The sequence below is a fragment of the Folsomia candida genome, unplaced genomic scaffold, assembly GCF_002217175.1.
Source record: "Folsomia candida strain VU population unplaced genomic scaffold, ASM221717v1 Fcan01_Sc017, whole genome shotgun sequence".
Classification (NCBI taxonomy): domain Eukaryota; kingdom Metazoa; phylum Arthropoda; class Collembola; order Entomobryomorpha; family Isotomidae; genus Folsomia; species Folsomia candida.
The window spans coordinates 1,153,858-1,168,181 of NW_019091209.1; the positions used below are offsets into that span (position 1 = coordinate 1,153,858).

Consider the following 14,324-nt stretch of genomic DNA (forward strand, 5'->3'; position numbering starts at 1 on the left):
GTTGAACTTTACCCTTGATTTTTGGTTATTTTCTGGTGCCCATTTAAAGTACAGGGTTGGGCAAAATACTTTGTCAAAATGTATACCGAGGCAATTATTGGTAAAATACGTTCATTTTCTACCATAATTTTACCAACTTTAACAAAATATAGAGTGGTCGGAGTAGGATTACAAAAATTTGTGAGCTCATTTTCCTTCGAAATGTGAGCAAGATTTTGTAAAAGTTCGTAAGTTTTGGCTAGTTGGTAAAATTTTGTTAGACATAGTTAGACACCGGTAAAATGTAAATTTCTTCACAAAACGTGTACATATTTTCGTGTGACTGATTTACATAAATTCTCGTCTTTTTATTAGTAATAGCCCCAAAAATCTAAACCACGAGGTCGAATTTGACCCAATATTTTGCCCAGCCTTGCTATGTAAAAATGGTGTTTGGTGTGTCGTTGACGGAAGGTTGGTTTGGTGGAAATTTGAAACACAAACAAACAAAGAGCGAGGAGGACGGAGAAGGAGGAGGTGGAGGAGGCGAGTTGGTGGTGGTGGTGGTCAGTGGCCGCGGAAGGACAGAGGGACAATGTCCCCACGTTTGTATATTTGTTGTAGGCATCATCTGCCCATCTTATATGTATAAACCCATCTCTTCCCCCTATCCTACAATGACAATGGCCCCCAATGTCCCCCAACACCTTCCGCGGCCACTGGTCGTGGTGGTGGTGGTGGTGGAAGGAACAAGTAGTTATAGTTTTGTTTGCTTACCGATGAAAGGAATAATTGCCTGAATGGAATCTATAGATACAAAGAATAAAACAACATATAATATGAATATACAGAAAACAGGGTACAAAACGCTTCAAAAACAACTCCTTCGTGTCTCCTCCTCTCCTTCAACAAAGCAGCAGCAGCAGAAGAGTCCAATACCCCGCGGAACGTGGTGGGGGCAGGGGGGTTATGGTTTGTTCAGAGTTAGTAGGAAAATATTTTTCGTAATACCACGCAATGTAAAATGCTACTCTATTGCCGTGTTAAATTCTGGAGAATTGCGAGATTCAAGCATTTGTGGGGCAGGGACGTTCTGGTTTGTTTAGAATTAGTAGGGAAAATTTTTCCATTTTTTGGAATATCACGTAATGTAAAATTCTAATCTGGTGCCGTGTTAAATTCTGGATTCAAACATTTTTCGAATCTGAGGTGGTCACCAGAATAAAAATTTGAACGGCTTTCCAATAAAAATTTAGCTCAACTTTCTCCCAAAAAACTTTACGCAATGCTAATTTTTATGCAAAAAAACAAAAATTATGCACATAACGTTCTGCAAAATAAGACGGATAGAATTTTCGGCAGGATTATTTTTAAAAAAATATGCAGAATATGTTCAACATACGTCCAGATATTGTCGATTACTGCAGAATTCGACATACTAATTTCTCCTAGATTTTAAAAATTTGGGAACTTTCACCGAATCCCAATTTCCACAACTGTTGACATTAACCCGATCGTCTATTACTTTTGAACAAACCATATACATCAAATTAGTTCTTTTGGTGAGGAACGACTCCAATTCCGCGGGGCATGGATGCATGGTTATCACCGCGACACGAGACAACATCAAGCCCAACATTTCAGGAGGAAGTAGATTCCTCTAATTTCCACGCAGTCACTACACACACCGCGGCGGCAAAAAAATAAAGTTTGGCAATCAGCAGACAGCAAATTGAGACACCGCCACCGCCGACGATGATGACAACGACGGAGAAGAATTAACAACTTGGGTCGACGACGGACAGGCAAAAAAATGAGTAAATAAGACACGATTACATGTTACTTGAAGCGGATGACATGGAGAAAAGCCTCGAAGAATAGTATGGAAGGCTTTCTCTTGTTTCGTGGGGAATCGTATTATAAATATTGCATCTAACTTTTGCGTAAACCGCGACGTAATTATTTTCCAGGAGAATTCGAACATTGTTTGTTTCTCGTACTGCGAACATTTCCCGACCATAGAGACGTCACAAGGTCGAGAGAAAGCTGTCGTAGTGGTGAAAGTGTGGTTTATTTACGCGGTGAAAGCGAGGGTTTGTCCACGGCGGGGGGAACTTATGTTGATTTTAGAGGGGCGACCGTTATGCAGATAAATATTTAACTGGGTGTGGTTTCGCTACAAGGGGGGCGAACGGTAGGGACAAATTCCTCTTCCGGGGAATATATGACAAATTATGTAATGTACGTTTTTGGAGAGGTTTCCAAAAAAATGGGAAATTATCATGGCAAAATTTTGACGAACCGGGTTAACATTATGAGTGGGAGGGGCCACTTAACATTGTAGGGATAGGTGAAAGTATGACAGATTGTGGGCATACGTTTATGATTAATAATTCCTTAAAATTATGAAAAATTTGACGAAAAGTGGACAGTAAACCGTCGTTTGCCGGATTAAAATTGAAGTGGGAGGAGCTCCTTAACATTACCGGGATATCAATTAGGTTCCCTATCCTACCATTCTTATCCTCTCACAGATCCCGTCCCAGGCGGCCCATCTAATTCAATTCATCTAATTCAATCCCCCCCTCAAAAGGTGAACCAAATTTCGAGACAACTTTCACTTACGCGGAAGATATGCGATGACAATGTAGATACGTTGGGAAAAGACAATCACTTACAACTTTCTCCCGCCCGGGCACCTAAATTAATCCAACTTTCTCCCACTCTCAACAATAATTAGAAGGAAGGGAGACAGGATTATGACGATGTATGTGTCGCACACGGTGTGTCGACCTTTATGCAAAAGTTGGCCAGCCAGCCAGCCCGCCAGCCAGCTACTTATTTATTATTTGAAGAATTACCCTTTTCACACAAAGTTTACATCACAGTCCTACTTACTCGGACAAGTTTGTTCCCAACAAACAAAATAAAATGAGACATTTCCCGAATCAAAGGCAAATAGTGAATGTGAAAATGTTGCTGCTTGCCTCGCAGGGTGGTGAAAGTCAGGGGCTGCGGAAGGAAGGGGGCGAGGGTATGATTTCGTGATAGGAAATTTGTAGAATTTCTAGGGGCTTTGGAAAAATTGCTAGTTTTTAAATAGTCATATTTCTAAGCTATGTGGGGGGATGTGAGATTTGTGGGCAATGTGAAATTTTGGAGGGAAATGTGAGAACAATAATTGTATAATTTTGTTAAAAAGGCTGGAGTTTTTGGTATTTCAAGAGCCATATGAACCGAAATTTTTCAAGTAAAGTGCCCCCTTGCGATTTCTCAATACTTTGCTTGCTGGGGAACTTGAGATTTTTTAAAATGAGAATATTCTTGGGGAATATAAGACAAAAATTACTCTAAAAGCTATAATTATGACCTTTTTACAGCCACAGGAACAGTTCTTTTCGTTAAGCGACTCCCTTTCCCTCCAATTTCTATCTTCCCGTCCCCGTCCTCCCTTCCGCCGCCCCTGCCGTAGTGAAAGTGGTACTTATATACGCAATAAGTAGAGAGAGAGCGCTAAATCTTTCCTCCAGATTTATTCGGCCATGCTTTCTCTCTCTCTCTCTCTTTTAAATAAAATAAATCGTGAAAAGAGAGCATATCGAGCTTTATCTCTCTCAAGTCGAACTCCGTCCTGCAGGGTGTCTCTGTTTCAGTCTGATTGTGTGAAGAGTGGGAGAAGAAGAAGAGAAAGCAGGAGGAAAATCTGCTTCATGCTCACTCAGCAATTCTTGCTAATTGAGAAATCAAAAATCCATTCAGAATGTGAAAAGTTGTCGGGAGAAAGTTTTCCAGAGAAGGAGAAGAAGAAACTCATCTTTTTACTCGAGAGAAAAAGCGAATAGTGAGCATTATCCTAGAGACAAAACTACTACTTTACATGGACTAAATATGTATATGAACTAATCCTCATTCCCGCCTACATTCTCGCTTGACTTGTGTTTCTTAAAAAGTGACAGCTTTCAATTACATATTAATTAAAGCCTTTTAAAACTTTTACTTTACACGGGGAAAGATTTCGTGTCTGCTTTCTCCTTGGGTATCGGCCCCCCTTTTATGGTATCATTGACGGCCAGGTGATGAACATGAATGCCGACATGGTGAAAGTGGGCCTTATTTACTTGGTGAAAGTGAGGCTTTCTCCACGACGGGGAAGGAACTCGTGTCTCGTCCGGCCATGGTTTGTGTTATACAACGGATAAATATGTAACTGGGTACCCGTTACAAACCACTTGGTGAAAGCTGGTCAAATCCGGAAGTCTTATGAGGGATGGTTTCCAAAAAAGGGGAATAATTCCTTAAAATTATGAAGGTAGACAAACCGTCGTTTCGTTTCAAAGATTAATAGCTAGGTTCCCGCTACAAGCTTGGCGCCAAGTGGTCAAACCCTCGTTTCAGTGAAAGTATGCCAGATTAAGTACCTTTTGTCGCAGACGTGGTTTCTGAAAAATTGGGACAATAATTCCTAAAAATTATGAAACTGGACAAACCCTCGTTTCTCCCCGGTGTAAAGATGTATATCTAAACGTGTCAAAAAACCGTCGCCACACTAAAATTCACAAATTGAAAGTCCGTTCCTCAACCTCCCCTAAAGTATTTATGTATGCACACATTAAAGCAGACGAACAACAAAACTTTGGCGGGAGAGGTGTGCGCACACTGACCACGACTACGACGCCACACTGATTAATTGCCACGTGGGACAAGTAGATAACTAATAACTAACAATGTACTTAAAAATAGCTTTTTCTCGCTTTCTCCCCACTTTCTCCCAATGTTACCTGTTATGCCGACTCGACTGGAGGGAGAGGTGACTCACGGACGCGGTGAGGACCCGGGGCGACAACAGTTCCGGCTCCGGCGGGGCCGTGGATGGAAGACATGGCGACAGGGGGAGGGGTGGAGGGGGCGTTACGGCCTTATTGTGGGGGGACGTGGAGGACGTCGTCGTCGTCGTTGGCAGTAGTCCCCCACCGGAAGTGGGGATCGGTTGTGCCGTCGCCACACTGGTGAAGGATGGTGACGCAGGTGTCGTGGATGAAGAAGACGTCTCCGTAATTGGCGGCGGTGGCGTTGGTGGAAATGGGGGTCCGGGACATCCATCGCCTCGACCATCCTCCCGGGAAGTCTGAAGGAAAGAAAAAAGATCAAAATATTACGGTGACAGGCAGCCAACGAACGAACGAACGCAGCTGGGCGGAAGAGAGCCATCCGTTAGTTTCACTTCATTCATCCCCCAATCATCCCGAGCAAAGTGGCTCACTTGCAAACAAACGATATTGCTGCATTGTAAGAAGTGTGCTCACTTTTATGGGACGTATATCATGGGAGGCTAGATATAAGTGGGGGTACGAGGGGGCGTTCGTAACTTGTGGGGGAGGAGGAAGACATGCTAAATGTAGTGAGACGATTCATGCAGTAATTGGTAACTCGTAAAATTTGATAGTTTTGTAAAATAGTTTTACACAATTCAACTTTAAAAATTTGCCTTAATTCTAATTCATACTGAATTTAGGGGTCGGAAAACCCTCGTTATTTTCATGAAAAAAAAATCAAAAACTCGCAAAAACCTTATTAAGCACTGGATTACGACCTACAAAAACCTAAAAAACTCCACCCCACAAACACGAGGGGTATCGCCCTATAATTGAATTCCATAGAGTTGAGTCGGTTATCCAAATTTGCGGATAAGGTATTCATCCTTGCAGAATTATTCGGACTAATTGGGATATTTTTCAGCTAAAAAATTCAGATCAGAATCAAATGGGTATTTTTTTAACCAAAAAATTCAATTCGGTATGGTATTCTGTTATCCAAAAAATTCAAAATTCGGTTCGGATGGATCAGAAATCCAGTCTAACCGACTCAACTCTGATTTACTCCAAAATCAAATTTTTCCTCCATCTACCCACAATCTTACCGACCACCCCTCGTATCCCACTATTCCCACTACAACTTCATCCTTCCCATGGAGAAAGTACGCGTCATAATAATCTGCACATACACACACACATGGGAACCAAGTAATCCACACACCACCAATTCCAATGATGATGCCCATGAAAATGAATGATAGCACATTTAGTGGTCTATAAAACCGACCTGTAACTGCACCACCTCTGGCAGACACAGTCCACACAATAATTTACCCCATCAACCCCACGTGAAAGTGGTTGCGAGATTTATTTTTTACACTCAAATCAGTCTCGTCGTTAAACAGCAACAACAACCTTTCATTCTCATTTCGACACGGGCGGCTCAGCGCACAAATTGGACGGGGAGAAAAGGAAGGCTAATTAACAGTTCAAATGTCTGCAGGGATTCGTCGGGCCTTCAGCGAAAATTGTGTGGGCCAGAGTTGTGCAAAGTATTATTTTGGCATGCCATTTTTCGCAACATTGGCAAATCGGGTATAATATTTATTTAAACATTGGAAAATTTGGCATGCATGCCAGAAGTGTCGAAATTGCCTTAAATATAATTTATAAAATTTACAATTTTTTAGAAAGTTTGGAAGAATCTACAGAAATTTGGATTTTCAACAATTTTTTAAAAGTTTACAAAAAATCATTTTCAAAATTTTAATTGGTTTGTAGTTGAAGAATAAGCGAAATTAAATAAAAAAATATATGTTTCAAAATTCAATATTTGTGACTCTACTTCATGTTTCATATTTTTGAAATAGCACCAAACTTAAAAAATGGTACAGCATTTCGCTAATCTTGCAGGATTTTAGCAAAAGTTCTTTAAAAAATTCCGCCACGGGTGAAATTCCCGCATTAAAAAAATAGTCAAAATACTTATTTTCGTCCTTGAAGAAAACAAAATTAATCTGCGGTTACCCGCTAAGAAGAACTTCGCGTAACGTAAATTCCTACATTTCCAAGAACCTCTTCTCTCCTCCCGAAACGTTTCCCACTTCAAATTAAGCTCTACTTTCACCCCGGTGAAAGTCAAAAGTGCAAAAAAGCAGGCAATATATATGTGCCCGTGTCAGACTTATCGACTCATTCACTCCCCAGGAAGGATTTATGTGTTACCCGGTCCATCACTGAGAGAGAGAAAGCCCAACCAAGCCGAAAATCCAGTTCAGACTTTCTCCAACTGCGTATTTATAATGATTATCGTACATACGATTTCACATGGCAGACTTCAAAGAGCCAGGATCTTTTTGAGGCGGGGAGAAAGCCAGATTTCCAGTGTTATCATTATGATTATTATTAACTTGTACTTTCCCTCAATCGTTTTGTTTACACGAGGCTCCATATTAAACGGGTTGGGATAAATAACCCGGTTCTCTCTGGGTCGGTTTGTTACTGGCCACATGCTGCTGCCTCAGTGAGTCTTGATTACAATGCATTCTTTTGGGCTAATCAGGATCACAGTTTGGATAACTTGGTCTTATATATGCTGTACTATTACTACCTGGACAGAGAGATATGTATGGATGGATGAAAATGTCCTATTTTGTACACATGTCCAGGGTATCTTTAGGAATTTATGTGGGTTTGTCCCCTATTTGTATTTATGCTCTATAACACACCCCAATTTTATAATATCCATGTAAAAATTTAAACATTTTATTTTGTTCAAAAATTTTACCCGATATTGTGCAAAAATTTGGCCAACTTTTTTACAGAAAAACCTTATGCAGAGCAAGTTGTATAGAAAATTCTTAAATATTTAACAGTGCCGAAGTAAAATTTGACACCTTTCGTGTCGAAATTTGGCCAAATTTTCTACACAAAAATTGTATGAAGAGATTATTTTTTGTGCAGAATTATGCACCTACCGTTTTGCAGAATATAAAAACGGGCACAAATTTTAGGTAGAATTAGGCACCAAAAATTGCAAAATATGATTTCAGCTTTTGTTGATTACTGCAGAATTCGACACAGTACTTTCTACTCGGATGGACATTTCGACGGTGTTTATGCCATGGTTAAAATACCCGCCATTAAAATATCTTCACGTTCATTGGGCAATTTTAGTGGTGCAAAATTTCCCGGAATTATTATTACATTTTTTTTTTCATTTACAATCCTTCATAAGAAACACGAGGACAATTTTCGTGTCGAGAAGAAAAAAGAGCAAGAATAATTTGTCCACGACAAACATTTCTCGTTGGTCGGTGGGTCGAGCGAGCGAGCGAGAGTACTTTTCTAACAACAAACAAACCCTGTAAGCGTTTACTTTACTTTTACTTCATCTGTTGAGAGGCCCAATTGTCACGTGCGTGGTGGTGGAGCAAATATTGGAATAACCCTTTATTTGACGTTTTCCAGATAAATCCACCATTTTCCACTTGCCACACACACACACATTTTCATACAAAATGTGCACATAGAGGAATATTTGGCTCAACACGTAGGGGAGAAAGTTGAGGGAAAAATGACAATTAATTATTCGAAATTTTAATAACTTTAGTTGCTTTTGATAAATTAATGTTGAAAATCGTGAAATTTTGATAAATTAATATGCAATTTCGTATCTGTGTCGACCCTGACTAGTTTAACGGTCAACTTTCTCCCGAACTTTGCCTTGATTTTTGGGAAAATTTCCAATCAATCTGTAAAGTAATTTTAATGAACGATTTTTTAAAATTAAATGCATGTTAAAAAGCTTTAAAATTCGTGAAATTTTGATAAATATGAATAATTAAGATGCACTTTCGTATCTGTATCGACCCTCACTGTCAACTTTCTCCCTAACTTTGCCTCGATTTTGCCCACATTTCCAATCACATACGAAATCGTTTACCAGTTACAAAAATTTGCCCAATTATATCCGGGGTTTTTAATAATGTGGAAACTTATCAAGTTGTGAAATACTGGGGAGCATAAAATTTCAAAAAATGCCGTCTTAACCAAGGATATTTATAGTAGGACAGAAACGTGTGAAATTGATAGACCAGATTATAAGCAACATTGTCCCCCCTCCGTTTTCCGCCTCCCCTGAAGAAGAAAGCAGACTCCTCCTCGAAATACTTACTTAAGCTAAACTCGTCTTCCATCATCCATCCATGCTCCATTTTCAAACAAACGTTCCCCATTATTTCTGAGAAATGAGGATGAACTCGAGACTCACTTTCTCTTCTTCTCTCTGCCTCCCTTGTTCTTGCTCAAGTTTTCCTCTCGGGAATTGAGACGACTGAGACTGAATCAGTCGTATTCATTCATTTTGCAAGATGATCACCAATTGACTTTCTCCCCTCAGTCAGGCAGTGTCTTTGTGAATATGATGAGTGACTACTACTGTGTGCCAAAGGAGAAGAAGAAGAAGCAACCACCACCACCACCACGACTACCCTCCAATCCACTCGGGTGAATTTAAAGTAAATATGAAACAGATTGGTGTGTTCTTCTGCTTCTTCGTCTTCTTCTTCTTCTATTCTTGGTGGAGGCAGTGTTTCGGGTGAAAGTGCTAGAAATAAGGGGATGGAGAAAGTGGTTTTTGGTAGGAGAATATTTTTATCTGGGAGAAATGCAAGGCGGGAGAAACTAAGCCGCGCTTATGGCAATAATTCATACGGCGTGTGGATAGATAGGGCGAATTTCTTGCACTTTCTAGCACTTTCTTGCACCTCGTATTTGTTACGTTTGCTTATTTGCATTGCAAGAAATGTTACAAACCAGAAGGAAACGAAATACTAGTTTTTAACAGTGTTTGGGGTGAAAGTGCAAGAAATAACGGGGAGAAAGTGTTTTCTTGCAGATAAATATTTTCACCTGCAAGAAATGTAACACGAAATAAACTAGTTCCGCTGCTCAAATTACTTTATAAGGCACGTGGCTAGATAAGCGCATATTTCTCCCACTTTCTTGCACACCTCACATTTCTTGCACTTTCTTCCTTTCCACCGCAAGAAATGTTGCAAACCCGCCCGAAACGAAACACTGAGCTGCCGTCCAGCTGAGCATGAAATGAAAGGTTGATCATCTCATTTATTGTACAGAGAAGAGAGAGAGAAAGTCGTCGTCGTTACGCTGCAGGAGAAAGTCGTCTCGTAAAGCACAGATTTCCTTGTCCATACACAATCGCTATGTAAATTTGTTTTGTCCTCGTGCATACATACTCTCGAGGAGGAGGACGACTCTTGAGGACTATTCAGAGACACAATTCTGGGGAAAAAGAATTGATTCGTCCCATTGTTGCGGGACGGGTTCAGGTGGTGGTGAAAGTGGTGGTGGTGGTGGTGGTGAGGAAAGGGTAAGGGTTTTTTGGGGACATTTTTTTTTCCTGTCTCATCAGCATCAACGATCAAAGGATGAACAGAAAATGGACAAAGTTTCCAATTTGTCCACTTGACTGGAGAAAGTTGCGGGGATATCGTCCCTTGAAAAGTAAGGGGATCCCTTAACAAGCCACTCCCAATATGCTGCAAAAATTAATGCTCCAAGGATTATAAGACCACCCCACCACCCTTGAAAAGTGCCCCTTCACCGTTTAATTTAGGTACTAATTTTCAGGGGTGGGTTAAATACCTGGTAAAAGTGGAGTATTTTGAGCTCAGTTCTTTGCAGGGTTTGAATTTCCACGGGCTAGTTACACCTCCAAAAATCTACTCGGAGAATATGTACAAAAAATACGTGCTGTATGAAGAAATTAACTTTTTATCCCAGTCAAATTACAATGCTTTAACCAGCTTTTCAATGACGTATTTTGACAGCTATTTTCTAAAATTCCAATGAGAATTTTCGTACAACTGCTACCTTCTCCACGTAAATTCCCGTCTTTTTATGTCTGTTATGTACCCCACAAATCCAATACAGCGTGAACAACCGAGTTCAAAATACCGTTCAAATTTTACCACTGTATTTTACCCATCTCTTGTATCGCCCTTTCTGCCCAAAATTAATATCTCAGTGCTGCGAAGAGGTCAATAATTCCGGCTAAATTAGTACCTCAGCGGGTCGCCTTGTTTCCCGAGTGGTCCAGCTTTCTCCTCCTTTACAGACAAAGACCCGCTTTCACTGACCGCGGAAGCCGTGGGGACATTAACATTGCAGGAAAGAGGAAGAGGGACGGATTTATATACGGACATCGAACAACCTTGGGGACATTTTCCAATCTTCCGCGGCCTCTGACCGCTTGTTGCATCACATACGTATCATAACTTCTACGGAGAAAGTTGGCGTTGAGCGATGCACTTCTTGGTTTTTTTGCCAGGCAGCCAAGGGTCAGGTTTTTTTAGGGGCGAGGATGAAATGAGAAAAGGTTTTGAGTTACAATTACGCGCTGAAGGAGGAGGAGGACATGACAAGAAAAGTAAACTGTCTGACGTGCCTGTATCTTTCTGTGTCTGTCGGTCTGTGTACTTTATGTCGTAAGTCCGAGTAAAAGCTAATAAGTCAGTCTTTCCCAGGCTTGAAGTGTTCATTTTTCCAACGTGACTAGACCCACCAGACCCACCACCACCGGCCGAGGTAATATATAATATTGATCCGTTCTCTCATTCATCACAAGAAAACACAAGAAAAAAACGGCAATTCTACTTTCTCCAAGTAGTTATGTATGTACATGTGTCGCTGAAATACCGAGGTAATTCACGAAGACATTGGTAACACGTGTGTTTTGTGCTATAATTTTACAAAATACAGAGATTTAACGTGAGGATAAGTTTTTTTTTAAAAGAAGCAATCAAATTTTCCATCGAAATAAAATAATTCTGAAAGGTTTAGGGAATTTACGGATTTTAGGATTGAAATACCCTTGAAAATTGAATTGAAAATTTTGAAAATCGAAAATTCACCACATAAGGGGAGATGTTTTGCGAATAAATTCGCCACATTTTGCTGAAAATGATTTTTTTGAAATGCAGAAGTACATGGAGATAAAGTGAAAATATGTGTAGGGTTTTAAGTAAATTTGCGAGATTTGTCAACTCATATTTTGCAAATGTTCACACGACACAAATTTTCGTGAGTTTGCTAAATAAGTTTCGATACAAAATAAGACGTTGTCATGTGACGAAGGACCGCGTGACTGTATTTTGCCCCCAAAATTCCACACTCTTCTCGAGACAAGAGTAGTTTACTTTTCAGAAACTAATTTTTCTAACCAATAAAAAAACAGTAAAAATTATCCCCACTTTTCCTTCTTCTTACCTGCGGCCTGGTGAGGACGACGTGGCCTAAATCATTTTGATGGCCAAAGGGATACAACAATTCACGATCGGAAGAGCGCGCATTTGATTCTGTGGCTTTTGGGGCTCTCGGAGCTCCTGGCTTCATTCTGCAAGGAAAGTAAAAAAGAGAAAGTTGTAAATAATCCAGTTTCAATACGTCTCCATCAAAAAACCGAGCTAAGATAGATGGAAAGCAAACCATATTCAACCCAGATAATTTTAAGACCACCTAAACCAACTCTTAGAAACAACGTTTAATTCGGCACTTGCACATATGCGAAAAATTTAGCAAGTTTTGGGCGCCACAAGTTTGCGAAAACGCACAACTGCACAAGAAGGCAGATTCCGCTGGAAAAATGAGGGTTTTCACGAACTTGTGGGGCCCAAAACTTGCCGAATTTTGGCATCTGCTTAAGTACCGCATGAAATATTTATAAGGAATTTGTCTTTCAAACTAGTAGGTAAAAAAATAATCTGGGTTGAACATGGCTTGTGCCTTCAGTATACTGATCATATGATTCATCCAGTAATTTTTGCACATCTGCGAAAATTTCGCACTAATCCTAAACGTATTTCTAAAGAATTTGTCTTTCAAACGAGAAAGATAAAAAACTAATCTGGCTTGAAGGTGGTTTGCGCTCCCACCGTAAGTTATTACTGATCATATGATCCCTAATAATTCTCTGAAAAACCGAGATTATTATTTTCTTTAGAGGAAATTTCTTCTGACGTGTTTATTAAAACGGATAGATTTTGGCATTTCGCTTTTCCCTAATGAATCCTCTTGTCCGGTTGGATTACATCGAGAGGAGGTAAAATTCTCTCTCTTGGGTGAAGGTGAAGGGGAGCAGCGATGTACGTACCACTTTTCCCTGCCGAGTGTACATACGTATTTACCCACCTCGGAGTAAATTCGATAAGCCAGGCTTTCTCCAAACAATGCGGGCTAATGTGTAAGTGCAGCTTTCCCTTTTAACCCGTACTTTCTCCATGTTGAGGAACCTACGGGCCACCAGTGTTTTTGGGTGTGAGGAGCCACCTTACAGTTTCTTGCAGCTCACATTTCTTGCATTGGAATGTATGTAGCAAACCCGTAAGAAATGTATTTTTGCAGATATTTTGACCCTGCAAGATATTCAACAAACTACGCCCCGCCTTGTAATAGTTCATACGGAGATAGAGCACATTTCCTGCACTTTCTCCCAGTTTCTTGCACCTCGCATTTGTTGTGTTGCTTGCTTTCCAGTGCAAGAAATGTAGAAAAACCTGCAAGAAACTACTTCCCGCTGCCGGAAATAATTCTACTTGACACGACGCATGGCTAGATGGAACACATTTCTCACACTTTCTCCCAGTTTCTTGCACGAATGCTTGCTTTGCAGTGCAAGAAATGGAACACACCGACAAGAAATGGTTCTTTATACCTATTTTGACCTGCAAGTAATGCACGACGCTAGAAACTATTTCCCGCCGTTGTAAATACTTCACACAGCGGGTGGCTAGATGAGCCATATTTTTTGCACTTTCTTGCACCCTGCATTTCTTGCATTTCTTTCTTTCCCCTGCAAGAAATGTAGCCCACCCGCCAGCCACGAAACCCTTCCACCACCAGACATGTACAACACACCGTTTTGCTCTTCAATTGTCGTCCCGCAGAGCGAGAAACCGCCTGGTGGTTTTTTGTCTGCCCGTTCGAACACTTGGTTTTAGGGCGACGCTCGGAATAAATAAATGAGTGGATCCCATCAAATATAATTTTGTCAGGGTGGCTGCCTGGTGGCTCCCAGGAAAAAGCTGCCTCGCAATGACAGCACCAATCCATCACAACCACTTCATTATGAATGCCGTACTTGATAATTTACTCCCATTTCCGACATGTACGGATCCCACATTGGCGGGCAGACGTGGTGGTGGAGTTAGGGAGTAAAAAAACAGGTAAATATGTGTGCTCACGAGTTAAAAAAGTTCAAAATTGATTAATTTTTAAATATTGGATGTAAAATGCTAAAATTTATTATTAATTTAAATTCCTGTTTTGAAAAAGTGGAATAAGTTATAAAGAAAGCTAATTAAGCAAAAATTTCGAAATATTAATTAACTACAAGTTTTTAAATAATATAATTTTATTAGCAAATTACAGATTCGTAAATATCATTGCGAAATAGTTAAAGATTCGTTTAAACGAGAAAGTAATAGTTTCCTTTTATCAATAACATTCAAC

General features: G+C 40.2%; 1 long non-coding RNA gene across 1 annotated transcript; it reads right to left on the reverse strand.

Moving 5' to 3' along the window:
* Nucleotides 1-756: 756 nt before the first annotated feature.
* On the reverse strand, nt 757-12,205 carry LOC118437940. Its single transcript, XR_004836492.1, has 3 exons — nt 12,084-12,205; nt 4,758-5,104; nt 757-786 (listed from the first exon to the last, which is right to left on the reverse strand). It is a non-coding gene; the product is annotated as an uncharacterized LOC118437940 (long non-coding RNA).
* Nucleotides 12,206-14,324: the final 2,119 nt, after the last annotated feature.